The sequence below is a fragment of the Rhinoderma darwinii genome, chromosome 2 (assembly GCF_050947455.1).
Source record: "Rhinoderma darwinii isolate aRhiDar2 chromosome 2, aRhiDar2.hap1, whole genome shotgun sequence".
In the NCBI taxonomy this organism is placed as follows: Eukaryota; Metazoa; Chordata; class Amphibia; order Anura; family Rhinodermatidae; genus Rhinoderma; species Rhinoderma darwinii.
Window position 1 is genome coordinate 297,844,029 of NC_134688.1, and position 23,214 is coordinate 297,867,242.

Consider the following 23,214-nt stretch of genomic DNA (forward strand, 5'->3'; position numbering starts at 1 on the left):
TGTATGAAAGAGTGCTTCAAAATGTATCATACATCCCTTGATTTTTAATCTACTCCAGTTTTCCTTACCCTGATGCCCTCCGCACAGCTTATCCCCCCTCGCCTTTCTCTTCTGAGCCCTGCTGCGTGCCCAGGCAGCTGATAACAGCCACATTGAGGGTATTGCCATACCCGGGAGAACCCACATTACAATTTATGGGGTGTATGTCTCCGGGCAAAATATTCACTACACCTCTAGATGAATGCCTTAAGGGGTGTAATTTTTAAAATGGGGTCACTTCTTGGGGGTTTCAACTGTACTGGTACCTCAAGGGCTTCTGCATACATGACTTCGCACCAGAAAATCCCCAGTAGGCCAAATGGTGGTCCTTTCCTTCTGAGCCCTCCCATGGGCCCAAACGGCAGTTTATCACCACAAATTGTGTTTTTCCACACTCAGGACAAATTGGGCAACAAAATGTGGTATTTTATTCCTTGTGAAAATAAGAAATTTTGAGCCAAAACGACATCTTATTGGAAAAAATTACTTTTTTTTTAAATTCACAGCCCAATTCAAATAAATTCTGTGAAAAGACTGTGGAGTCTAAATGGTCACAACACCCATAAATTAATTCCTTGAGGGGTGTAGTTTCCAAAATGGGGTCACTTCTGGTGGGTTTCCATTGCTTTGATACCTCTGGGGCTCTGCAAATGCGACATGGCACCCGAAGACCAATCCAGCAAAATCTGGACTCCAAAGAACACATAGCGCTCTTTTCCTTCTGAGACCTCCCATGGGCCCAAATGGCAGTTTATCACCTCAAATGGGGTATTGCCACACTCAGGACAAATTGGGCAACAAAATGGGGCATTTTGTTCCCTGTGAAAATAAGAAATTTTGATAAAAAATTGCACCTAATTGGAAAAAATTAAATTTTACAATTTCACAGCCCAATACGCGCTGTGAAAAAACTGTGGGGTCAAAATCGTAACAACAACCATAAATGAATTCCTTGAGGGGTGCAGTTTCAAAAATGGGGTCACTTTTGGGGGATTCCTACTTTTTTGGCACCTCAACACCTCTTCAAACCTGGCATGCCGCCTAAAATATATTCTAATAAAAAAAGAGGCCCCAAAATGCACTAGGTGCTTCTTTGCTTCTGGGGCTTGTGTTTTAGTCCACGAGCGCACTAGAGCCACATGTGGGACATTTCTAAAAACTGTTTCTCTGGTAAAACCTTCTGTGTTACAGAAAAAAAATAGAATAAAATTTAAATTCAGGGGGGCGTGGCCAGGCACTGATGTGAGCGGTCGCACGGAACTTCGGCTCTGACCAGAGACCCCTATTATTTATCCTGCGGAGGAATTACTGTTGCCACCATTTCTTATAACTTGCGGAGGAAGGGTAAAAGACCCACGAGGAGCAAAATGGGTCCGTCAAAAGCGGCAGGAGCTGCGGAGAAGTTGAAGGAGTTTGCCCGGGGTGCGGTCCAAGATGGCGCCCGCGGCGAGTCCTCACAGCATGGAGCAGAGGGGCCGGCAAAAGTTTCTGGAGGGCAGTTGGAGTTACGCCCTGCGGCTGAGGTAACAGCACAGCCTGGCCTGACATTGCAGCAAGTATCGGAGACGCTGCTGGCGGCGATATTAGAGACCAAGACCTCGGTCACAACAAAAATAGAGGAGGTTAAGGTGGATGTGGGTCTCCTGAGGCAGGATTTGCACAACTTGAGGGACCGAGTCGCGCATGCTGAAACCAGGTTGTCGGACCTGGAGGACCGTACAGCTAATATACCCCACACACTTCGGGACCTCTCTGGCAAGGTGGATTTATGGCGCCAGAAAGCGGATGATTTGGAGAACAGGCTGAGGAGGAACAACCTTCGCATCATAGGCCTACCAGAACGTGCAGAAGGATCCCGCCCGGACGAGTTTACAGAGAAATGGCTGAGAGATATGTTTCCAGATATCGTGTTTTCGCAGGCTTTTGCAGTGGAAAGAGCGCACAGGGTTCCGGCGAGGCCGCCACCCCCTGGAGCGAACACTCGACCATTCCTGGCGAGATTGTTAAATTGTAAGGATCGGGATCTGGTCCTGCAGGCAGCCAGACGCAAGGGGGCTATTAAAGTGGATAACGTCACGGTGTCGATTTTCCTCGATTTCTCTCCGGAACTACAACGTCAACGCGCATCGTTTGTGATGATTAAACGAAAGTTGCGAGACCGACAAATTCCATATTTTATGGCTTATCCGGCCCGCTTGAGAGTTGTCGATGGAGATCGAGCAGTATTTTTCGCCAACCCTGAGGAGGCGGATGAATGGTTGCTGAGGAATATGAGGTCGCCTAGAAGATGAAGGATTTCTTGGGGACTTAAGCGCGGGCATGGTGAATATGTATCCTGAACGGTCATTTGCTGTCTTGCATGTGGGGAGAGGTTATACATGGGGGAGACATTGTTTAAAGTTTCCTTTCATAATGCTTTATCTTCCTGTAATATGCCTATAAGGGGGTCCGGAGTTCAGAATGGTTCCAGATCATATATTACTCTTGTTACGATATGTGATTGTAGTAGGTTACCGAAGTGTTAATAGGGGGATTCTGACCAACGGGTGGTTGTTCCTCTAATTCTGTGGCACAGTAAAGCACATTATAGGGGGGAATTTGTTGGAGTACGCAGCCTGATTTGTGATTCCACTGTGTATATTCCTTAGCGGTGGAAGCTACCCCTTTCATATATAGTATATAGCTCTTGAGCTCCTGTTGAGCTCCTGATGGCTAACTGGGTTTTTATGTGGTTCATGTTTTTGATCTCTGTTTTACACTATGTCAGTCAACGAGTACCTTACATTTTGAGAGCTGCATATCAGGGAATGGCACTACCTAGGGTGAGGGGGAGGGGGGAGAGGGAAGGGCTGTTATCAGTACATAGAGAGTTTTCTAAGTATGGCGTCACTTAAGTTCTTGTCCTGGAATGTGAGGGGCATGGGGACTCCAAGGAAACGGAATATGATTTTCTCTGTGCTCAAGAATGTGAACCCACATATAATTTGTCTTCAGGAGACGCATCTGACACAGTACAGTTTTTATGTAAGCCCTGGATTCAGTGGAGTAGACACTCGGTTAGAACTTCTGCCTCTAGAGGGGTATCTCTATTAATACATAGAACTCTTAGGTGGGAAGTGATGCATACCAGAATTGATCCTGAGGGGAGATACGTATTTGTGCATGCCAACATTAACTCCACACCTTATGTCGTAATGGGGATATATAACCCACCGCCAGGGTCTCTGGCACTACTTAGGGTGGCGGTTTTCTTTGCTTCCGCATATCAAGAAGCCAGAGTGATCCTCCTAGGAGACATGAACCTTATAATGGATCAGTCTATTGATCGGTTCCTGTTGAGGGGAGAGGGAGACGCAAGACAAGGGGTCTCCCCATTAGCCTCATTAATGGAGGAGATAGGTTGGGTAGATCTATGGAGAGTTAATCATATGGGACTTCGTGAATTCACATGTCACACACCACAATTTGATGCATTGTCTCGTATAGATTATATTTTTGGCACGTCCTCTGTATATAATTCTATGGAAAGCATTGAACATCTTCCCAGAGCAATTTCTGATCACAGTCCGATTCTTCTGCAAATGTCACTACCGGAGGGGGGTAGAAGGGGGGCCCTTAAAATTCACCCGTTTTGGCTCCAATTAATCAAACCAAACGATAGGATCCCAGATCAGCTAGATGTCTTTCTTGAAGCACATAGGCAGGAGCAGAATGGGTTACTACGATGGAATACGCTGAAAGCGTATTTGAGAGGCTGCCTGAAATCATCAATATCATTTGTGAAGCGCTCCTCGGCCCAAAGGGAAAAGGATTTGGCGGGAAAGTGTGGAGAATTGGAGGCCGCGTTTGTGGGTGATCCCTCCCCACAAAACAGGGAGGCTTGGCTCTCGGTGGGGAGAGATTATCTTCTAGTACTGCAGGAGAAGGCGGACCGTAGAATCTTCTTCACTGGCCAATTGGGTAACCAATCCGGCAAACTCTTGGCTCATGTGGTGAGACAGAATACCTTGTCTCCTCCAGTGTTGAACATTCGAAATGCTCAGAATGTTTTGGTCCATACCTCCCAGGAGATAGTGGCTCAATTTGCAGACTTCTATAGGGACTTATATACGTCTAGGGCTGGGCACTCAATGGAAGAGTTGGGGAAATATTTGGATGACATGCAGTTTCCACAGTTGTCGGAGGAGGGTTGTGAGTTACTCGAGTCCCCCTTCACAGTGGAGGAGATTTCTGAGTGTATATTGGATATGACTAAAGGTAAGGCCTCGGGCCCGGATGGGATTCCTCTGGAAGTATATATTCAATACATTGAGGTTATGTCAGCCCAACTTCTTTCTCTATTTGAGGCGTGCTTATTGGCGGATGACCTGGCGGTTTCTATGAAAGAAGCTACCATAGTAGTTATTCTAAAACCAGGCAAGAACCCAGAGGATTGTGGTTCTTACCCCCCCATATCACTGCTTAACATAGACTATAAGATACTGACTAAATTAATGGCCAATAGACTAGCGCGGGTCATCAATGATGTCATACACTCTGATCAGACCGGTTTTATACCAGGGAAATCCACTTCGGATAGTATTCGTAGAGCTCAGGTGGTTACTCAGATGGGGTGGTGGGAGCAGCAGGATTGGGCGCTGGCATCCTTGGATGCAGCCAAGGCATTTGACTCTGTAGAGTGGACATACCTATGTGAGGTGCTCAGGAAATTTGGGTTCGGGACTACCTTTATCAAATGGATTACGATCATATATAAAGAGCCTCGAGCCTCGGTAGTGGTGAATGGGATTTTGTCCCCCTCATTTTTGCTTCATAGGGGTACGAGACAGGGGTGCCCATTGTCCCCCTTATTGTTCGCACTTGCCATAGAGCCCCTGGCTATAGGGATTCAAAGAGATATGGCCTTTCAGGGCATTCGGATCGGACCGCGAGAAGACCGCATAGGACTTTACGCTGACGATATGCTGCTGTTCCTGGCCAACCCGAATGCCTCATTACCTAGGGCTATGAGATTGATGGAGGTGTTTAGCAGTTTTTCGGGCCTGCATGTTAACTGGAGTAAGTCCTATCTCATGCCTCTCCATTCTAACAATTGTGGGTGGGGCCCACATTTTCAGGGTCTACAAGTGGTGCATAGTTTTAAATACCTGGGAGTTTGGATATCTAGGGATAGTTCACACTCATACGATATTAATGTGTACCCCCTACTTTCATATTTGAAAGATAAATTTGCAGTCTGGAAGTCACTCCCCTTATCAGTGGCGGGTAGAATTAACCTAATTAAAATGGTAGTGCTACCTAAATTGCTATATGTCTTGGAGCACGCGGACACAATGGTTCCTAAAAAGTTCTTTAATTTGGTCAACTCTATGTTTACTCCATTTATCTGGGGAAAGAATAGACATAAGCTCAAAATAGTCACTCTGCAGAGACCCAAACAGAGGGCGGGAGCGGCCCTACCGGATGTGTTTTTATACTATTTGGCAGGTCAACTTAGATATATTAGGCTGTGGATGTTGGATGATCCATTGCCCAATGCCGAACATCATTTAGCACATTTTCTCAGAGTACCTAACTTATGGCCCGTTCTAGAACCACATGATTTTAGCCCTAAGCATACGTTACCGTTGATTAAACTGGCGAAGCAGGTGTGGGCTCATGCAAAATCACTGATGAAATTTAAAGATACGGTAGCGGAGTTGCCGTTGTGGTCCAAGCATGGATTACCTCACTTTTTGGGATTTCAGGATCATGCATTCTGGGAGGGTTTAGAGGCGACACAAATGAAACATTTGAGTACTGGAGATGGACACGCGTTATCAGCAAGGGAGATACAAGATACATTCCAGGTGCCAGAGAGGGATACATTTAGATGTGTACAGCTGCACCACGCTCTCAGGGCCCAATTCAGACACGCTCAGACTTTGATATCTTAGCTACCCCTTATAGGGGTGCTTCGAACACAAGGCCCGCGGGGCCTGATATCAGTAGTCTACACGTTCCTGCTGTCTCAAAGGTTAGCACATGCGGGATGTGCGGTGGAACTCAGATGGAAGGGGCTGATTCCGAACCTGACTGAGGAGGATTGGCTTGATGCAATGTCTTCACATCTTGAGGTTTCACCAGCGGCTAATAATAAAATGACGCAGCTATATATTATCCATAGATGTTATATAACTCCTACCAGGCTATTGCATATGGGCAGATCTTCCTCGGCTAGTTGTAAAAGATGCCAGCATGGTCGGGCAGACTTTGACCATATGGTGTGGCACTGCCCGGTAATAGCTAAATTCTGGAGAGGGGTCACAGACTTTCTCTCATCAGTAACAGGTAAACGAGTCCCCTGTGAGCCTGGGCTATGTTTGTTGGGTCTGCTCCCACCAAACTCCTGGACACACTATGAAGGTATATTTCTACGGGAGACCCTGTTCATGGCCAGGAAGGCTATTGCACTTCGTTGGATGGGAGATCTTCACCCAATGGTTCCACAATGGAAATCACTGCTCAACTCAGTAATACCTTACGCTAATCTAGTATACAAACATCGGGGATGTCCGTATAATTCCTGGAAGTGTGGGGTAGTTGGTGCTCATCGCCTCTTGCATCATTTAATGTAGGTGACCTCAGGTCCTCCCTAAACAGTCTTGGGGTTTAATTGAGTAAGCAGGGACGGGGTAGCGGGCCCCAACTGGGGGGGGGGAGGTTCGATAGGGGGTTGGACGAGATCAGTCCTGGATTGTACAAGTATTTATAACAGGGTTGTATATATTTGCATTGCTTTTGTTCCTATAAATGTAATGGTTATACTCAGTAACATACCGGAAAAGGATGTACCACATCTTATTCTCACTGTGTAACGGAGATCGATGTTGTTGTTTGTATGGTTATGTTACATTGAAATAATGGGTTTCTTGCATGTCACCCAAAATGTTATGTTTATCATACCATGTGCACTGTGTATTTTCAATAAAATGAGTTAAAAAAAAATAATTAAATTCAGCAAGAAAAATGAAATTTGCAAATTTCGCCTCCACTTTGCTTTAATTCCTGTGAAATGCCTAAAGGGTTAAAAAAAGCTTTCTAAATGCTGTTTTGAATACTTTGAGGGGTCTAGTTTTTAAAATGGGGTGTTTTATGGGGATTTCTAATACATAGGCCCCTTAAAGCCACTTCAGAACTCAACAGGTACCTTAAAAATAAGGCTTTTGAAATTTTCTTAAAAATTTTAGAAATTGCTGTTTATGTTCTAAGCCTTGTAACGTCCAAGAAAAATAAAATAATGTTCAAAAAATTATGCAAATCTAAAGTAGACTTATGGGAAATGTGAACTAGTAACTATTTTGGGTGGTATAACCATCTGTTTTACAAGCAGATGCATTTAAATTTAGAAAAATTATATTTTTTCTAAATTTTCTCTAAATTTAGCAATTTTTCACAAATAAACACTGAATAGATCGACCAAATTTTACCACTAACATAAAGCCCAATGTGTCACGAGAAAATAATCTCAGGATCGCTTGGATAGGTTTAAGCATTCCAACGTTATTACCATATAAAGTGAAATATGTCCGATTTAAAAAATGGGCTCTGAGCCTTAAGGTCCAAACTAGGCTGCGTCCTTAAGGGGTTAAGCAGCAAACCGTGAAAGGGTAGGAACACACAGGACAGATGGAAACCGCAGGGAATTCCGTCCAAATAACCGCACCAAATTGTGGTGCTGTTTTGTAGGCGGAGTGTCCGCTGCGGAAATACTGCAGGAAGAAAAATTATTTCTACTTATCACCTGGGTGTTGTCATGGCGACACGTCCCTCTGTTCTGAGCGTAGCCCGGCCTCCTGGGGTGACTCTAGTCCATGTGACCGCTGCAGTATTTGATTGGCTGCAGCAGTCACATAGGATGAAACGTCATCCCAGGAGGCCGGGCTACGCTCAGAACAGAGGGACATGTCGCTGTGACTACACCCAGAGTAAGTATAAGCTTTCTTTATTTTAAATTGTGGTGTAATCCCAGCGTTTCCAGCGCAAATGTCTCAGCAACTCTCGCCACAACTCTTTTTTTGCAGGTTTTACCGCCCTGGGACCCGCACCTATCTCCTGAACGGGACCCCCTAAACCCCCATTCAGCCGCTATGTGATGTGGCTGAATGAGGTGTTTTCCGGCCACAAAAAATGTTATATGGTCGTAAGTTACGTAAACAGCTCAGAGAGTTACGCTGTTTACGTAACTCAAGACCATATAACGTTTTTCACCTCATTCAGCAGCAACACACAGCGGCTGAACGGGGTTTAGGGGGCCCCGTTTTGGAGATAGGTGTGGGTCCCAGAGCATCTATCTGACATGACATATCCTGTGGATGTGTCATATGTCTCTCGTGGGAAAACCCCTTTAAGCCCTGCCTGTAATTTTATGATATACTGTAATACACTAGATCGCTGGTTCAAGTCCCCTAAGTGGACTAGTAAATTTTTTTTTTTTTTTTTAAGTGTTCAAAATAATTCAATTTTCCCCCGAAACCTATGTAAAAAAAAATAATAAAAATTAACGTATTGTCCTGTCAAAGAAAGTCCAAGCTGTTACAATATAACATTATTTAAAGGGTAACTAAACGTTCAACAAACTTCTGGCGTGTCACAGTGACATGTCAGAAGTTTTGAATTGTGGGGGTCCGAGCACTGAGACCCCCAACAATCACTAAAATGAAGAGGCAGAAGGGCTCGTGTGAGCCTCAGCCACTTCGTTTCTATTCTGCTTTTTCTGGAAATCGTTGTAGTTGTGTACGGACTCAGTAGAAATTCTATGAGCCCGTACTCTGCTACATCGATTTCCAGAAAAAGCCAAACAGAGACGAAGCGCTCCCATGAGCACTTCTGCTGATTTCGTTTTAGAGATTGGTGGGGGTCTCAGTGCTCGTACCCCCACCAATCAAAACTTCTGACATGTCACTATGACATGTCAGAAGTTTGTTGAAGGTTTAGTTACCCTTTAACCCAGGGGTCTCAAACTCGGCGGGTAAGTGGGCCACATATAAAAAAAATGGGAAGTTGACGGGCCGCATTACTTTCAAATTTATACAATACAAAATTATTGTTAATCAATTAGTTATTTGAACTACTATAACACTATATTACTATAATAATAATAATACTACATTACTATAATAATACCGCTAGGTTTAAAATTTGAGAGAATTCTCCACGTGCTTATTTCAACAATCCAGTTTTCCAGCTTAAGTGTCGTTAAATGTAGTCCGGCGGCTCAGTTGGCAGCATTTGGCAGACACACATGTGAAGATTGGGCAGCCCCTTTTTAGATAGTGCCACAGTGCCCTCTGTAGATAATGGCACAGTGCCCTCTGTAGATAATGGCACAGTGCCCTCTGTAGATAATGCCACAGTGCCCTCCGTAGATAATGCCACAGTGCCCCCCGTAGATGTTGCCACAGTGCCCCCCATAGATGTTGCCACAGTGCCCCCCGTAGATGTTGCCACAGTGCCCCCCGTAGATGTTGCCACAGTGCCCCCCGTAGATGTTGCCACAGTGCCCCCCGCAGATGCTGCCACAGTGCCCTCCGCAGATGCTGCCACAGTGCTCTCCGTAGATGCTGCCACAGTGCTCTCCGTAGATGCTGCCACAGTGCCCTCTGTAGATGCTGCCACAGTGCCCTCCGTAGATTCTGCCACAGTGCCCTCCGTAGATGTTGCCACAGTGCCCTCCGTAGATGCTGCCACAGTGCCCTCCGTAGATGTTGCCACAGTGCCCTCCGTAGATGCTGCCACAGTGCCCTCCGTAGATGCTGCCACAGTGCCCTCCGCAGATGCTGCCACAGTGCCCTCTGCAGATAATGCCAGACACACGCCAAGTAGATAGCTCCATCGGGGCTCCCTCTAGGACTGGAATCCCCAGCCAGAGCGTTGCCGACGCTTTGGCTGGGGATTCCTCTGCTGTTGGAGCCCCTGATGTCACTGTCCATACACAGTGATGTCAGGGGATCCTCCTGGACCGGAATGTGATATCAGGGGCAACCCCAGAGCTGGTGCCCCGGAGCAGAGCACTAGTATAGGCTCTGCGCCGGAACTCTGGGGAAGCCACTGACATCAGTGTCCATATATGGACCGTGATGTCAGGGGCTTGCCCAGAGCTCGAGTCCCGGAGCAGAGCCGCTTCTAGCACTCTGCCTTGGATTCCAGCTCTGCTCCTGACATCACTGTCCATATATGGACATGGATGTCAGGGGCAATCCCAGAGCTGGAGTCCCGGGCAGAGTGCTAGTAGGCTCTTCCTGGGACTCCAGCTGTGCTCCTGACATCACTGGGACTACTGCTCTGGGGAAGCCCCTGACTTCTAGGGTGTAAACCCAGTCCTTTCGTATGTCTGGAGATATTTGTACATACAATACATGAGGGAACATGCCATGCTTTGTTTTCCTGTCGATTTCATACGAAATACACTAGGAAATAATTAGAGTATGAAATTGGAGGGACAATAGGGGTCTCATTCACCTTTTAGGCCTCCTCCACACAGATTTTTTTTGGCAATTTAAACGGCATCCAACATGTATTTTTTAATGAGCGCCTCCAGCGGAGACAATACTTTCCATGTCTGCATTCCCCACCTAACCTTATACCATATTCTACGCTTCTTTTATGTATTTTGTACTTACATTTTTGAACTGCTGCCTTGTCTGTGCTATAAAAAAGCCCCCATCTTAGATTTCCCCAGCTTTCTCTTCCTCTCTGCTTTGCGATCAATTCCATGATGCTTCAGCACAGCATCACATGACCAGCTAAAGACCATAGCATTTCTGCATGCTAGGGGACACTGATTATCATTCTCTCTATAGTCTCTAAATAAGCTGAGACACCATAAGTATACAGCCCTGGGAGGCTGCACTATATTCTTCTACATGATACCTGTGTGACAGGAACCTGTCTAAGTATCAGTGGTAGCTGATGATCGAAGTTTGTGTCCCCCTCCTGTGCAAAACTAGTGTGGTAAAGGAACTGCTGAAGCCTGTGATGGGTGACACATAGATCTCCATAGACTCAAGTTGATAAAGCGTGTCACCGAGCCTGATTCACGCTGCTGCTAAGCAATCATCCCAGTCTGATATATAGCGATAGAGGCAGGAAGAAAAAAAAACAGGTGGGAGACTGACACATGGAATACCATAATGGTACTTAGTTACATCGTTAGTATGGTTGAAAAAAGACACATGTCCATCAACTTCAACCAAGGGATGGGAAAAGGGAAGGGAAACATTTCTACACATAGGAGCTGATATTTTTTTGTTCTAGGAAATTATCTAAGCCTTTTTAAAGCCATCTACTTACTGTCCCTGCTGTGACCAGCTCCTGTGGTAGACTATTCCATAGACTCACAGTAAAGAAGGCTTGTCGTCTCTGCAGGTTGAACCTTTTTTTTCTCCAGACGGAGGGAGTGCCCCCTTGTTTTTTGAGGGGGTTTTACATGAAACAGGATTTCACCATATTTTTGGTATGTGCCATTCATATATTTATATAAGTTAATCATGTCCCCCCTTAGTCGTCTTTTTTCAAGGCTAAATAGGTTTAGTTCTTTTAATCTTTCCTCATAACTTAGATTCTCCATGCCCCTTATTAGCTTCGTTGCTCTTCTTTGTATTTTTTCCAACTCCAGGGCCTCCTTTCTATGAACTGGAGCCCAGAACTGAACTGCATATTCTAGATGAGGCCTCACTAATGCTTTGTAAAGTGGTAATATTACATCCCTGTCCCGCGAGTTCATGCCTCTTTTAATACATGACAATATCTTGCTGGCCTTTGAAGCAGCTGATTGACATTGCATGCAGTTATTTAGTTTATGAGTTACAAGTACACCCAGATCCTTCTCAATAAGTGACTTTCCCAGTGTAGCTCCTTCTAAGGGTATGTTCACACGCTGAGTCAAAAACGTCTGAAAATACGGAGCTGATTTTCAGACGTTTTTTAAGCCACTCGCGATTTTCGCTGCGTTTTTTTTACGGACCTTTTTGGAGCTATTTTCAATAGAGTCTATGAAAAATGGCTCCAAAAACGTCCAAAGAAGTGACCTGCACTTTTTTTTCGCGGCCATTTTTTTTACTCGGCCGTTTTTCAAAAATGCTTCTGATTTTTCGGCCGTTTACGGCCCGAAAAACAGCCGAAAATAAGCTGTGTGAACATACCCTAAGACATATGATGCATGCAGATTGTTGGTACCCAGATGCATAATAGCTCAATAGCGAGCGCCGCATCTGAGTGGTTTTGGAGAGAAGGAGGGAGCTCCCTCACCCCACCGGCACCCTGAGTAAGATCGCAGGGTCTCGGTGGTTTCTATGGCAGCCGGGGTCCCTAATAAAGGTCCCCAGGTCTGCCACTAGTTATGCCTGCTAGGCCATGCCAGAGGCATGGCCTAGCACAGGGGTCTCAAGCACGCGGCCCGCGGGCCGCATGCGGCCCCTGGGGCTGTAATCTGCGGCCCGCGGGACACAGAGCCGCTAGTATTGGCTCTGCTCTGAGACTCTGGAATTCCCTGACATCGCTGTCCACATATGAACAGCGATGTCTGGGGCTTCCTCAGAGCCGGAGTCCCGGGCAGAGCGCTAGTACAGGCTCTGCTCCGGGACTCTGTGGAATTCCCTGACATCGCTGCCCATATATGGACAGTGTGTCAGGGTCTTGCCCAGAGCGGAGCAGAGCGCTGGTGTCGGCTCTGCTCCTGGACTCTGTGGAATTCCTGACATCGCTGTCCACATATGAACAGCGATGTCTGGGGCTTCCCCAGAGCCGGAGTCCCGAGCAGAACGCTGGGGTCGGCTCTGCTCCGGGACTCTGTGGAATTCCCTGACATATCTGCCCATATATGGACAGTGTGTCAGGGTCTTCCCCAGAGTGGAGTCCCGGGCAGAGCGCTATTATCGGCCCTGCTTCGGGACTCTGGGGAGCCTCTGACATCGCTGTCCATACATCGACAGTGATGTCAGGGGCTTCCCCAGAGCAGGAGTCCCAGTGATGTCAGGAGCACAGCTGGAGTCCCAGGAAGAGCCTACTAGCGCTCTGCCTGGGACTCCAGCTCTGGGGTTGCCCCTGACATCTCTGTCCATATATGGACAGTGATGTCAGGAGCAGAGCTGGAATCCCAGGCAGAGTGCCAGAAGCGGCTCTGCTCCGGGACTCCAGCTCTGGGCAAGCCCCTGACATCACTGTGGCAGCATCTGCAGAGGGCACTGTGGCAGCATCTACAGAGGGCACTGTGGCAGCATCTACAGAGGGCACTGTGGCAGAATGTACAGAGGGCACTGTGGCAGCCTCTACAGAGGGCACTGTGGCAGCCTCTACAGAGGGCACTGTGGCAGCCTCTACAGAGGGCACTGTGGCATTATCTACAAGTGGGTGTGTGGCAGTATCTGAAGAGGACACTGGCATTATCTAGGGGTGTGTTGCATTATCTACAGAGGGCACTGTGGCCTTATCTACAGAGGGCACTGTGGCCTTATCTACAGAGGGCACTGTGGCCTTATCTAGGGGTGTGTTGCATTATCTACAGAGGGCACTGTGGCCTTATCTACAGAGGGCACTGTGGCCTTATCTAGGGGTGTGTTGCATTATCTACAGAGGGCACTGCGGCAGCATACACAGAGGGCACTGCAGCAGCATCCACAGAGGGCACTGCGGCAGCATCCACAGAGGGCACTGCGGCAGCATCCACAGAGGGCACTGCGGCACTATCTAAAAAGGGGCTGCCCAATCTTGACATGTGTGCTAACTGAGCCGCCGGACTGCATTTAGCGACACTTAAACTGGAAAGCTGGATTGTTAAAATAAGCACGTGGAGAAATATCTCAAATTTTAAACCTAGCGCTATTATTATACTAATGTAGTATTATTATTCTAGTAATATAGTGTTATAGTAGTTCAAATAACTAATTGATTAACAATGATTTTGTATTGTATCAAATTTGAAAGTAATGCGGCCCGTCAACTTCACATTTTTTCTATATGCGGCCCACTTACCCGGCCGAGTTTGAGACCCCTGGCCTAGCAGATACCCGTCCGTTTTACACAAGCAAGTAAAAGTATTGCAGTGCATTATAAAAGCGATCGGACTAGTAAGAAAAAAGTTTAAAAAAGTTAATAAATAAATAAAGAAAAACCCACTTTTTTCTCCTACTTTATTAAACAAAACAAAAAAAGTTACACATATTTGGTATCGCCGCGTCCGTAACAACCGAAACTATAAAGTTATTACATTATTTAACCCGCACGGTAAACACCTAGTGTCATAGATAACTATGATGCTAGGAGCCCGGCTCCCTGCAGTGTGTTCGGTCCGGGAAATGCGGCTGACATGCGGACCGTATATCACGGACCGAACACGCTCATGTGAATTAGGCCTGAGGTTGGGTTTCCACAGTGCAGTTTTGCTGCAGATATTGCAGGCGTTTTTTTTTAAGCCAGGAACAGAACCTAAACAGAAGAAATATATAAAGAAAGGCCATATAGGTCTGCTCTCCTGGATTTAATTCTGGTTTCGGCTTGCAAAATCTGCAGCAAATCTGCATTGCGGGAACCCAGCCTTATACTTCTGACTTTGGCCACAAAAAACTGCCATGAAAACGACATGTGTGATAATAGCCTCATGAAAACCACAGGTAAAACGTTTCTTGCGTTTTTGAGTATCATGTTTCTTTTTAACCCCTTCACGCACCAGGACGTCCTAGTGCAGGGGGAGAAGTATTGAGCGTGCTCCATACGGTGCGGGTGTCAGCATTGTATCACAGCTGACACCCGGGACTAAAGGCCAGGAACAGCGACAGCTCATTGCCCCCCACCAGCAACGCGATAGGGGGCAGCGATAGTTGTCATGGCAGCTCAGGGGACTAATGAAGGCCCCCAGGTCTGCCTTCACTCTGCCTCTGTTAAGCCCTGCCTGTGTATTGCAGTGTACAGGGTGGGCCATTTACATGGATACACCTTAATAAAATGGGAATGGTTGGTTATATTCCTGTTTGTGGCACATTAGTATATGGGAGGGGGGAAACTTTTCAAGCTGGGTGTTGACCATGGCGGCCATTTTGAAGTCGGCCATTTTGTATCCAACTTTAGTTTTTTCAATGGGAATAGGGTCATGTGACACATCAAACTTATCGAGAATTTCACAAGAAAAACAATGGTGTGCTTGGTTTTAACGTTACTTTATTCTTTCATGAGTTATTTACAAGTTTCTGACCACTTATAAAATGTGTTCAAAGTGCTGCCCATTGTGTTGGATTGTCAATGCAACCGTCTTCTCCCACTCTTCACACACCCTGATAGCAAAACCGCAGAAGAAATGCTAGCACAGGCTTCCAGTATCCGTAGTTTCAGTTGCTGCACATCTCGTATCTTCACAGCATAGACAATTGCCTTCAGATAACCCCAAAGATAAAAGTCTAAGGGGATCAGATCGGGAGGCATTTCTTCTGCGGTGTTGCTATCAGTGTGTGAAGAGTGGGAGAAGGGGGTTGCATTGACAATCCAACACAATGGGCAGCACTTTGAACACATTTTATAAGTGGTCAGAAACTTGTAAATAACTCATGAAAGAATAAAGTAACGTTAAAACCAAGCACACCATTGATTTTCTTGTGAAATTCTCGATAAGTTTGATGTGTCACATGACCCTCTTCCCATTGAAAAAACTAAAGTTGGATATAAAATGGCCGACTTCAAAATGGCCGCCATGGTCAACACCGAGCTTGAAAAGTTTCCCCCCTCCCATATACTAATGTGCCACAAACAGGAAGTTAATATCACCAACCATTCCCATTTTATTTAGGTGTATCCATATAAATGGCCCACCCTGTATTTTACCAAACAATAGCTGGTTCAAGTCCCCTAGAGGGACTAATAGAATGTGTAAAAAAAATAAATAAATTAAATAAAGTTTTTAGTAGTGAAAAAAAAATGAAACAAAATTGGTAATCGCTGTGTCCGTAAAAGTCTGAACTATTACAATATAGTGTTATTTAATGCGCATGGTGAACGCCGTAAAAAATAAAATATTTAAAACTCTAAAATCGCTGTTTTTTGTTCAACTTAGCTTTAAAAAATTAAAAAATTAAAATAAGTGATCAAAAAGTTGTATGTACCAAAAAATGGTACTGATAAAACCTACAGCTCGTCCCACAACAAATAAGCCCTCAAACCGCTCAATCCACAGAAAAATAAAAAAGTTATGGCTCTCAGAATGTGGTGAAACAAAACAATTTTTTTAACGAAAAGTTTTTTTTTTTTTAAAAGTAGTAAATCCCTATATAAATTTGATATCACTGTAATCGCATTGAGCCACAGGATAAAGTTAAGCTGTCATTTTTACCGCATGGTAAAATCCGTAAAAAACGAAACCCCAAAAACAATGGAGGAGTTGCAGTTTTTTCCAATTTCAGCCCGCAAAGAATTTTTTCCCTGTTTCCCAGTACAATATATGTGTCGTGGAAATCCATCGCTCAAAATATATTAGACTGAAATTTATACGAGTCCCAACAGACTCTCAAGGCCAGACTCCATTAGTCAGAATCCTAATTAGGATATTTCACCGATATATATCGAGAGACGAGAAGAAAACACACAGACACGCTGAAATGTTCAAAATTCTCATCTGAAGGATTTATTACCAAACTCAAACTGTTAAACTGAAATTCAGAAGGGGTGTCGGCTTGAGGTAAACCAATCAGAGACAATGTAACAATATTTGTTAATCAGTAAAAAGCATACAATAAAATACATCATTATAATTCTTCACACATTATGTTTACAGGTTTCTTATCTCTCTTTTGGACAGAATGTCCTCGTGGAGATGGGGGGAGACCTTCCCTCACGCATACTTGCCATCCCCCCCATCTCACTCCCATCTCACTCCCTGTCCATCTTCTCATGGGACCCAAGGTCAAAGATAAAACATACGAAATCAACATTACTTGTATTAAAGGAACAATGACTTTTCTATTCACTACAAAAGAACCAAGATGGGAACTCCAGACAAGATGGCTGCTGCACGAAACTAAATCATTTAAACATTATCATCACTTTCACATAATACATATCTTAGTAATTCGGCATCCTGCTTGATAATTCACAATGTAATTTCATACAGAGAATATAAGCAAATAAATCATCCTTCACAAACCTCCCTTTTTCTCATATTAAATTACAGAAATTATATATATTATGATTATGAAACTCAAACAATATATCAATAGGGCCACAACTAATATGATGCCATCACCAATGTCCGGTTAGGGTGTGGGGTCCCACCAGTGTATTGACAAGTCATGTACATCATCGTCCTCTTCTTCTCCTGTCTTCTGATTAGAACACTTGATACTGCTGTTGGATTCACTCAGGTCTTTGGTCCTTACTTTGATCTTTGCTGATGTCATCAGGACTTGATTTGGTCTTTTTCATCTGTCAGACACCGTCTCTTTTAGTTTACGTCACCGGGCTATACACAACACCTCATGCTGTGAGCCTGGTGTGAGATCCCACGTAGGCGGATTAGTGGGGTGTTATTGTGACCCCACAAACCCTCCGCTCATCTGTCTTCTTATCTTGTCTGGGCGGCTGCTTGGAATTGTGACACTGCCGTCAGTTCATGACAAACGCGTTGTACTGGCTCCGGCTGCGCCTGCCGCACCTCAGTAATGGAGTTCATCGTATTAAAAATCTTTTAGTTCATGTTTACTGGCACTTTCTGGGGAACCCCAACCCTTGTCAATTGTTACTAATCTGGTGATAACATCTACGTACTATAAAAGTTGTTCTAAGTACATACAATAACAATGTCAGGCCCTTAAACTAAATCAAACAAACAAACACCTTTTATATAAGAAAAACTTCTCTGTTCCAATGGACAGGGCACCTAGAAGATGTGTAATTATTGGGTACATTTCATATGCACTTGGTGTCACGCTTTCCAGCAGGATTTGTACGTTGATCTGAGCTGATTGCCTGGAACATTTCCAGCTCACCAAAATATACACAGATTCCACATGTTTATCTGACAAATGTCACAAACCAATTTTTCTTACTCTAATTTGTATTGCATGGGGAGGCCTCTCAAGGTCTGTTCTCTTTGTGGGAGGCGGGTATGATAAGGTTGGCACCGGTCTACCAGGACTGTTCTGTAGGCAAATCAAACAGCTCTAACAGAATTTAGCAGCAACAGCTGTAAAGCCTGGGACATACCAATTAGATCTTACCAAATTGATCCTTGCAGTCTTGGGGCATATGTGAGGTCATACACCATCAATGCAAAAGCCATCAAGAGTGCCTTGGGTCTTACCGGTTCACGTTCCCTTATCCGTCCACATTCTGTTAGAATCTGGTTCTCACGCCTTCCGCTCCCAGTTGGACTCGTCCTATGGAGAACAAGCTTTTTCATTGTATAAACATTAATTGATCTTAATCAAATAATTAATTTGAAGAAAAACATTAACAAATAACATCTTTACATCAAACGTTCACATTGAGCAATAACTAGAAATGATACATGCAAACTCATTTTTCTTCTTTATATATATATATATATATATATATATATACACACACACACACACACACACAAACACTGCACAGAATTTTCCTTTCACAATAACAACGACAAAAAACAAATAACTAAAAATATTTTCAAATGGGAATATTCCACTTCTGTACCTTTTATCTGACGCATGACTCTAATAGTCCAATGCTAAGGCTGATCCAGAACTTTACATAAAACTTAACTTCAGTATTTAATATTCCCACAACACTTCTTAAATACAATTATTAAACAAACTAACTTTGGAATAACATCTGGAGAACTGCTGATATCGTATTGTACAAACATCAGGTCAATACTTGGGATAACACTATTCCCCTGTCACTTACACACAACGTCTGCAGTGGGGAAAATACAGGCCGGGCTTCAGCCCCCCCTGAGAACAGGTCTACACACACGAGCACCGCGTCATACACTTCTACCTTGGGTAGTTGTATGTTCTGCAGTCGCTGGGACTGTTAATCTGGCCGGGCTGCACTTTTCACAGGTACCTTTGCTGTTTTACCTATGTCATGCCATGTGCACATCATGCAGGCTGCTACAAACCTAGTGCTTGCATTATTGTATCCAGGGACAAGCCAATTTACTGACACCTGGCTGCATATACCCTTGTTGTCAGTTCTGTCTTCTCTTGCTCTCTCAATTGGCTTACCCAATGATCCAATAAAGTTCCTACTACCAATGGGCCCATAATTGTGGGCGATGCCAAAAGCGTACCTAGAGTCAGTGTAAATGTCGGCCGTCTTACCTTCTGCCAGGTTACAGCCTCAGCGAGCACCTCCAACTCCGCTCCTTGAGATGAACAAGAAGGTGAGAGTGGTTTCTGGGTAATTTACCTGGTGCCTCGTATCCTGTTCTACACATGCTGTATATGATAAAGTATGTCTACATTACAAATTTACATTGGAAACCCATGTCACATATAGATAGAACATTTCAAAAGGGTGGAGTTTTATTGTTCCACATTTATCTGATGATCCAGAACACTTGTAAATCCCACCCACCAGGTCCTGTAAATACCTGATTAATACAAAAACAAACAAAATATGTTACTGAAATCTGGCATAAAATAAACAATATTCAAACAATTTTTTTTTTGTTTTGCCTTCTCCCCATCTAAATCTGTAAAGACTCATCTGTGAGTGACGTCACCTCACCTCCTGTGTAAATTGGCTGGAGGGGGATCTGGAACCATCTACACAGAAAAACCTCAAAATATAAGTTACTGTCATACACATTTAATCTGGGTTACTCCTTGAAACTCATACACATTTTGTAGATCTCCTAGAACCAAATTCATTAATTCAAAACAAAATAAAACACAAAACAAAACTACCTGATCAGTCCCTTCAACATTCCCTCCTATTTGGACTCTGCGAAAGTAATGTAGCAGGGTTCAAAACTACATATTAACATAATAAGATTAGGCACTCTATCGGGGGAGCACTAGTTTAACCCCCTGTAATACACAACAGCCTGGAACAAAAAAAGATGACTTTCTCCTGACAAAAATACATTTTATCTTTAAAATGACCTGCAACCATTTACCTGTAAAACATCTCACATTTTTAAAAAATAACGTTTAGGCAGCACCATAGCACGTGCCTCATGTGTGAAAACAAAAACAAAACAATTGTAATTAGTTATTCAATAACACAGAAAATAATATATCTGGTAATATTAATTACTGCAAACCAATAAGCTATACATAAAAATAGGGAACAGAGGGGGCACATACATGTTCAAGACCCCGTGTCTCACAATATCTGTAGTTTAATACATTTGAATTAACATTAAAACATTCCAACATTAAATCTTATCACATTATAACACATTAATCTGCAGTATAGCTTTTATCTTTTTACAAACAGATCCAGCCGGCTGTAATATTTTTCTCACTTGGTGTAGTTACAGACGACTGCGCTGCGCGAAAATAAAACACGTTCCATAAAAAAAAGAAAAAAAAAGTAGAACTGATTTTAACCCCATACACAAAACACTAACATTTTTAGACATTACTGCTGTTAAAAATAGGAAACATACAATATAGTTCTGCTTTTATTGTGGCCATTAGTTTCAAACTTCAGACATGTTACATTACACACATCACACAGATGTCTCATCACATCACACATGTTACATTACACACATCACACAGATGTTTCATCACATCACACATGTTCACATTGCACTCCCCCCGTTCTGACCCACGTTAGTCACTGCAATGTACCTGGCTGCTCCATTTTCTTCACTCTTCCAATGAAAATTTACACCTGTATTTAAATTGTTCTTTCTCACATGCAAACATCCTTCTTACGGCTGCCAGCCTTTTCAACAATTTTTTTCAGTGTGTTATTTTGCCTTCACATACTTTATAATTAAAGCCCCAGCTCCTTTTGCTCATTCTAATGTTGGCCGGGACCAGTTCCCCAAAGCATCTTTGTCCAACTTCCTCCTGACCCCATGGTCGGAGAGCAGTAGGGTGATTTCCGGTAAATCCCCCACCTCCAGGCAAACAGGCCACGTTTGCCGACAGATATCTCAGACCAGTCTATCTCCTAGACTGTCTTACCAATACGATATCACAAGTCGTTCCTCCAGACATTCTAGCAGTAGGATCCTCTGATCCCTCACTGGATTGAACATCAAGAACAGACAAAATGCTGCCAATCAACAATTACAAGAGCAAATTCTTCAACACAATCGACATTCATGAAACTCCATTGATTCAAGCAGGAGTTGGTAACACTTCACTTATGCAGAACACTTGCTGCCGGGGTGTGTCTTTCAGTTCATAGAGCCCATGATGTAACATATATCCCAAACTCTTTCCTCTAGCACTTTGCAATGGTTTCACATGCAAATTATATTTGGTAACATATATATATTATCCTCCCCGCTCAGCCGTTCACTCTGTGGGTTGTAGTTTAGGGGGTTGTTATCTATGTTGGTGATAATTTCTTTACGGGCTATGGGTCTGAGCCAATACCAATGTCCTTCACTGTAATTACTACTACGACACAGGTGGCACCTGGGATAAGTGTCAGGGTCATTCAATGAATACAGGATGTTATATTACAACGGTATTCAATCCAGCGGTCTGATGTTATACTACTACAGACTTAATTACTTGGATGTTATTTTACATCAAAGTGTATATGCCGGATTATCATGTGCTAGAAATCAGTCTGTACTGATTCCCACCTTATGCCAGTCTGGCAATGCATACAACTGGTTTATGGAGCCTTACACACAATATCACTGGCTGGCAATGCGTTAGGAAAATATAAATGATTTTCTAATACAGTATTCAAAGTTTTCCCTATTGTACTGGGTAATGGTATTGAGTGCAAATTCAATATAGACACAATTGCTTCTCCTTGCACTGGATTCTACATTATCAGGACTTAACCATTGAAGCCCCTGTGGTACTACAGGATATTACTCACAACTATCTCACCTACAAACAGTCAGTACCTCCCAACTACAATCCCAGACAAACGGGTAACAGAACAACTATTAATCCTCAACAATTTTACACAACTAAATAACAAATGACGCTACAACAAAGCAGCAAGCAGAAGTTTTGTTTTTTCCTCACAGTCCAAAACAACTCTTTGCATTTCAAATACTTCACATGTGAGTTACGACTTCTCTCTGCCATGCGCTATGTCACTGCATTCCAAAGGCTTCTCACAATTTTTCCTGGTTAACTATGTATTTGCTGGTAAAAATTCTCTCATGTCTTTCATATCAACAGTTTAAGATCACGTACACACCTGCAATCCTTCATCACACAAAAAGCTTCAACATACCTTTTTGGATCCATCTTTCAACCCACTGACTAAGGAGTCTCGTCCATAGAAGTGACGTTCTGACAGCTGGATTCCAAGGCTTACGCAATACATGTGTGAATGGTGTAAGAATAAGCTCCTTACCTACCGCGGTTTTTTGTAATTCACAGATGCAAAGCCAGACCTCTCCAGTGACAGCTTATCAGACGTGCAATCTTCCTGGGTTTTATCGGCACCATTACTGTCGTGGAAATCCATCGCTCAAAATATATTAGACTGAAATTTATACGAGTCCCAACAGACTCTCAAGGCCAGACTCCATTAGTCAGAATCCTAATTAGGATATTTCACCGATATATATCGAGAGACGAGAAGAAAACACACAGACACGCTGAAATGTTCAAAATTCTCATCTGAAGGATTTATTACCAAACTCAAACTGTTAAACTGAAATTCAGAAGGGGTGTCGGCTTGAGGTAAACCAATCAGAGACAATGTAACAATATTTGTTATTCAGTAAAAAGCATACAATAAAATACATCATTATAATTCTTCACACATTATGTTTACAGGTTTCTTATCTCTCTTTTGGACAGAATGTCCTCGTGGAGATGGGGGGAGACCTTCCCTCACGCATACTTGCCATCCCCCCCATCTCACTCCCATCTCACTCCCTGTCCATCTTCTCATGGGACCCAAGGTCAAAGATAAAACATACGAAATCAACATTACTTGTATTAAAGGAACAATGACTTTTCTATTCACTACAAAAGAACCAAGATGGGAACTCCAGACAAGATGGCTGCT